This window comes from Procambarus clarkii, chromosome 16 (assembly GCF_040958095.1).
Source record: "Procambarus clarkii isolate CNS0578487 chromosome 16, FALCON_Pclarkii_2.0, whole genome shotgun sequence".
NCBI classification, from domain to species: domain Eukaryota; kingdom Metazoa; phylum Arthropoda; class Malacostraca; order Decapoda; family Cambaridae; genus Procambarus; species Procambarus clarkii.
In genome coordinates this window covers 11,922,947-11,929,275 of record NC_091165.1, presented here as the reverse complement: position 1 = coordinate 11,929,275, position 6,329 = coordinate 11,922,947, and positions in this window count along the sequence as shown.

The following is a 6,329-nucleotide window of genomic DNA, read 5'->3' as shown; positions in this document are numbered from 1 at the left end:
TATTAACAGGGACTTGATGAAATAAACGTATAAATGACCCCTCACTTGCTCTAGTGCTCTTGGGAGGTGGTGATCTTTGGTGTATTTAAATACTCCGAAATACCATCTCTTTTAAGGGTCTGAGCTGGTGGTGGAGCGGGTTAAGGCGTACCTGTTATGCCAGTTGCTGGAAGGCTTCTGTGCTGGCTAGGGTTCGAGTCTCCTGGTGGGAAAGTGTTCTAAAGTTGTATACTTTACTCTCGTGTTTAGGAGAGTTGTGCCTTAAGCATAGACACTGTGTCTTCCCATATTAACAGGGACTTGATGAAATAAACGTATAAATGACCCCTCACTTGCTCTAGTGCTCTTGGGAGGTGGTGATCTTTGGTGTATTTAAATACTCCGAAATTACCATCTCTTTTAAGGGTCTGAGCTGGTGGTGGAGCGGGTTAAGGCGTACCTGTTATGCCAGTTGCTGGAAGGCTTCTGTGCTGGCTAGGGTTCGAGTCTCCTGGTGGGAAAGTGTTCTAAAGTTGTATACTTTACTCTCGTGTTTAGGAGAGTTGTGCCTTAAGCATAGACACTGTGTCTTCCCATATTAACAGGGACTTGATGAAATAAACGTATAAATGACCCCTCACTTGCTCTAGTGCTCTTGGGAGGTGGTGATCTTAGGTGTATTTAAATACTCCGAAATTACCATCTCTTTTAAGGGTCTGAGCTGGTGGTGGAGCGGGTTAAGGCGTACCTGTTATGCCAGTTGCTGGAAGGCTTCTGTGCTGGCTAGGGTTCGAGTCTCCTGGTGGGAAAGTGTTCTAAAGTTGTATACTTTACTCTCGTGTTTAGGAGAGTTGTGCCTTAAGCATAGACACTTTGTCTTCCCATATTAACAGGGACTTGATGAAATAAACGTATAAATGACCCCTCACTTGCTCTAGTGCTCTTGGGAGGGGGTGATCTTTGGTGTATTTAAATACTCCGAAATTACCATCTCTTTTAAGGGTCTGAGCTGGTGGTGGAGCGGGTTAAGGCGTACCTGTTATGCCAGTTGCTGGAAGGCTTCTGTGCTGGCTAGGGTTCGAGTCTCCTGGTGGGAAAGTGTTCTAAAGTTGTATACTTTACTCTCGTGTTTAGGAGAGTTGTGCCTTAAGCATAGACACTGTGTCTTCCCATATTAACAGGGACTTGATGAAATAAACGTATAAATGACCCCTCACTTGCTCTAGTGCTCTTGGGAGGTGGTGATCTTTGGTGTATTTAAATACTCCGAAATTACCATCTCTCTTAAGGGTCTGAGCTGGTGGTGGAGCGGGTTAAGGCGTACCTGTTATGCCAGTTGCTGGAAGGCTTCTGTGCTGGCTAGGGTTCGAGTCTCCTGGTGGGAAAGTGTTCTAAAGTTGTATACTTTACTCTCGTGTTTAGGAGAGTTGTGCCTTAAGCATAGACACTGTGTCTTCCCATATTAACAGGGACTTGATGAAATAAACGTATAAATGACCCCTCACTTGCTCTAGTGCTCTTGGGAGGTGGTGATCTTTGGTGTATTTAAATACTCTGAAATTACCATCTATTTTAAGGGTCTGAGCTGGTGGTGGAGCGGGTTAAGGCGTACCTGTTATGCCAGTTGCTGGAAGGCTTCTGTGCTGGCTAGGGTTCGAGTCTCCTGGTGGGAAAGTGTTCTAAAGTTGTATACTTTACTCTCGTGTTTAGGAGAGTTGTGCCTTAAGCATAGACACTGTGTCTTCCCATATTAACAGGGACTTGATGAAATAAACGTATAAATGACCCCTCACTTGCTCTAGTGCTCTTGGGAGGTGGTGATCTTTGGTGTATTTAAATACTCCGAAATTACCATCTCTTTTAAGGGTCTGAGCTGGTGGTGGAGCGGGTTAAGGCGTACCTGTTATGCCAGTTGCTGGAAGGCTTCTGTGCTGGCTAGGGTTCGAGTCTCCTGGTGGGAAAGTGTTCTAAAGTTGTATACTTTACTCTCGTGTTTAGGAGAGTTGTGCCTTAAGCATAGACACTGTGTCTTCCCATATTAACAGGGACTTGATGAAATAAACGTATAAATGACCCCTCACTTGCTCTAGTGCTCTTGGGAGGTGGTGATCTTTGGTGTATTTAAATACTCCGAAATTACCATCTCTCTTAAGGGTCTGAGCTGGTGGTGGAGCGGGTTAAGGCGTACCTGTTATGCCAGTTGCTGGAAGGCTTCTGTGCTGGCTAGGGTTCGAGTCTCCTGGTGGGAAAGTGTTCTAAAGTTGTATACTTTACTCTCGTGTTTAGGAGAGTTGTGCCTTAAGCATAGACACTGTGTCTTCCCATATTAACAGGGACTTGATGAAATAAACGTATAAATGACCCCTCACTTGCTCTAGTGCTCTTGGGAGGTGGTGATCTTTGGTGTATTTAAATACTCTGAAATTACCATCTATTTTAAGGGTCTGAGCTGGTGGTGGAGCGGGTTAAGGCGTACCTGTTATGCCAGTTGCTGGAAGGCTTCTGTGCTGGCTAGGGTTCGAGTCTCCTGGTGGGAAAGTGTTCTAAAGTTGTATACTTTACTCTCGTGTTTAGGAGAGTTGTGCCTTAAGCATAGACACTGTGTCTTCCCATATTAACAGGGACTTGATGAAATAAACGTATAAATGACCCCTCACTTGCTCTAGTGCTCTTGGGAGGTGGTGATCTTTGGTGTATTTAAATACTCCGAAATTACCATCTCTTTTAAGGGTCTGAGCTGGTGGTGGAGCGGGTTAAGGCGTACCTGTTATGCCAGTTGCTGGAAGGCTTCTGTGCTGGCTAGGGTTCGAGTCTCCTGGTGGGAAAGTGTTCTAAAGTTGTATACTTTACTCTCGTGTTTAGGAGAGTTGTGCCTTAAGCATAGACACTGTGTCTTCCCATATTAACAGGGACTTGATGAAATAAACGTATAAATGACCCCTCACTTGCTCTAGTGCTCTTGGGAGGTGGTGATCTTTGGTGTATTTAAATACTCCGAAATTACCATCTCTCTTAAGGGTCTGAGCTGGTGGTGGAGCGGGTTAAGGCGTACCTGTTATGCCAGTTGCTGGAAGGCTTCTGTGCTGGCTAGGGTTCGAGTCTCCTGGTGGGAAAGTGTTCTAAAGTTGTATACTTTACTCTCGTGTTTAGGAGAGTTGTGCCTTAAGCATAGACACTTTGTCTTCCCATATTAACAGGGACTTGATGAAATAAACGTATAAATGACCCCTCACTTGCTCTAGTGCTCTTGGGAGGTGGTGATCTTTGGTGTATTTAAATACTCCGAAATTACCATCTCTTTTAAGGGTCTGAGCTGGTGGTGGAGCGGGTTAAGGCGTACCTGTTATGCCAATTGCTGGAAGGCTTCTGTGCTGGCTAGGGTTCGAGTCTCCTGGTGGGAAAGTGTTCTAAAGTTGTATACTTTACTCTCGTGTTTAGGAGAGTTGTGCCTTAAGCATAGACACTGTGTCCTCCCATATTAACAGGGACTTGATGAAATAAACGTATAAATGACCCCTCACTTGCTCTAGTGCTCTTGGGAGGTGGTGATCTTTGGTGTATTTAAATACTCCGAAATTACCATCTCTTTTAAGGGTCTGAGCTGGTGGTGGAGCGGGTTAAGGCGTACCTGTTATGCCAATTGCTGGAAGGCTTCTGTGCTGGCTAGGGTTCGAGTCTCCTGGTGGGAAAGTGTTCTAAAGTTGTATACTTTACTCTCGTGTTTAGGAGAGTTGTGCCTTAAGCATAGACACTGTGTCCTCCCATATTAACAGGGACTTGATGAAATAAACGTATAAATGACCCCTCACTTGCTCTAGTGCTCTTGGGAGGTGGTGATCTTTGGTGTATTTAAATACTCCGAAATTACCATCTCTTTTAAGGGTCTGAGCTGGTGGTGGAGCGGGTTAAGGCGTACCTGTTATGCCAGTTGCTGGAAGGCTTCTGTGCTGGCTAGGGTTCGAGTCTCCTGGTGGGAAAGTGTTCTAAAGTTGTATACTTTACTCTCGTGTTTAGGAGAGTTGTGCCTTAAGCATAGACACTGTGTCTTCCCATATTAACAGGGACTTGATGAAATAAACGTATAAATGACCCCTCACTTGCTCTAGTGCTCTTGGGAGGTGGTGATCTTAGGTGTATTTAAATACTCCGAAATTACCATCTCTTTTAAGGGTCTGAGCTGGTGGTGGAGCGGGTTAAGGCGTACCTGTTATGCCAGTTGCTGGAAGGCTTCTGTGCTGGCTAGGGTTCGAGTCTCCTGGTGGGAAAGTGTTCTAAAGTTGTATACTTTACTCTCGTGTTTAGGAGAGTTGTGCCTTAAGCATAGACACTTTGTCTTCCCATATTAACAGGGACTTGATGAAATAAACGTATAAATGACCCCTCACTTGCTCTAGTGCTCTTGGGAGGGGGTGATCTTTGGTGTATTTAAATACTCCGAAATTACCATCTCTTTTAAGGGTCTGAGCTGGTGGTGGAGCGGGTTAAGGCGTACCTGTTATGCCAGTTGCTGGAAGGCTTCTGTGCTGGCTAGGGTTCGAGTCTCCTGGTGGGAAAGTGTTCTAAAGTTGTATACTTTACTCTCGTGTTTAGGAGAGTTGTGCCTTAAGCATAGACACTGTGTCTTCCCATATTAACAGGGACTTGATGAAATAAACGTATAAATGACCCCTCACTTGCTCTAGTGCTCTTGGGAGGTGGTGATCTTTGGTGTATTTAAATACTCCGAAATTACCATCTCTCTTAAGGGTCTGAGCTGGTGGTGGAGCGGGTTAAGGCGTACCTGTTATGCCAGTTGCTGGAAGGCTTCTGTGCTGGCTAGGGTTCGAGTCTCCTGGTGGGAAAGTGTTCTAAAGTTGTATACTTTACTCTCGTGTTTAGGAGAGTTGTGCCTTAAGCATAGACACTGTGTCTTCCCATATTAACAGGGACTTGATGAAATAAACGTATAAATGACCCCTCACTTGCTCTAGTGCTCTTGGGAGGTGGTGATCTTTGGTGTATTTAAATACTCTGAAATTACCATCTATTTTAAGGGTCTGAGCTGGTGGTGGAGCGGGTTAAGGCGTACCTGTTATGCCAGTTGCTGGAAGGCTTCTGTGCTGGCTAGGGTTCGAGTCTCCTGGTGGGAAAGTGTTCTAAAGTTGTATACTTTACTCTCGTGTTTAGGAGAGTTGTGCCTTAAGCATAGACACTGTGTCTTCCCATATTAACAGGGACTTGATGAAATAAACGTATAAATGACCCCTCACTTGCTCTAGTGCTCTTGGGAGGTGGTGATCTTTGGTGTATTTAAATACTCCGAAATTACCATCTCTTTTAAGGGTCTGAGCTGGTGGTGGAGCGGGTTAAGGCGTACCTGTTATGCCAGTTGCTGGAAGGCTTCTGTGCTGGCTAGGGTTCGAGTCTCCTGGTGGGAAAGTGTTCTAAAGTTGTATACTTTACTCTCGTGTTTAGGAGAGTTGTGCCTTAAGCATAGACACTGTGTCTTCCCATATTAACAGGGACTTGATGAAATAAACGTATAAATGACCCCTCACTTGCTCTAGTGCTCTTGGGAGGTGGTGATCTTTGGTGTATTTAAATACTCCGAAATTACCATCTCTTTTAAGGGTCTGAGCTGGTGGTGGAGCGGGTTAAGGCGTACCTGTTATGCCAGTTGCTGGAAGGCTTCTGTGCTGGCTAGGGTTCGAGTCTCCTGGTGGGAAAGTGTTCTAAAGTTGTATACTTTACTCTCGTGTTTAGGAGAGTTGTGCCTTAAGCATAGACACTTTGTCTTCCCATATTAACAGGGACTTGATGAAATAAACGTATAAATGACCCCTCACTTGCTCTAGTGCTCTTGGGAGGTGGTGATCTTTGGTGTATTTAAATACTCCGAAATTACCATCTCTTTTAAGGGTCTGAGCTGGTGGTGGAGCGGGTTAAGGCGTACCTGTTATGCCAATTGCTGGAAGGCTTCTGTGCTGGCTAGGGTTCGAGTCTCCTGGTGGGAAAGTGTTCTAAAGTTGTATACTTTACTCTCGTGTTTAGGAGAGTTGTGCCTTAAGCATAGATACTGTGTCCTCCCATATTAACAGGGACTTGATGAAATAAACGTATAAATGACCCCTCACTTGCTCTAGTGCTCTTGGGAGGTGGTGATCTTTGGTGTATTTAAATACTCCGAAATTACCATCTCTTTTAAGGGTCTGAGCTGGTGGTGGAGCGGGTTAAGGCGTACCTGTTATGCCAGTTGCTGGAAGGCTTCTGTGCTGGCTAGGGTTCGAGTCTCCTGGTGGGAAAGTGTTCTAAAGTTGTATACTTTACTCTCGTGTTTAGGAGAGTTGTGCCTTAAGCATAGACACTGTGTC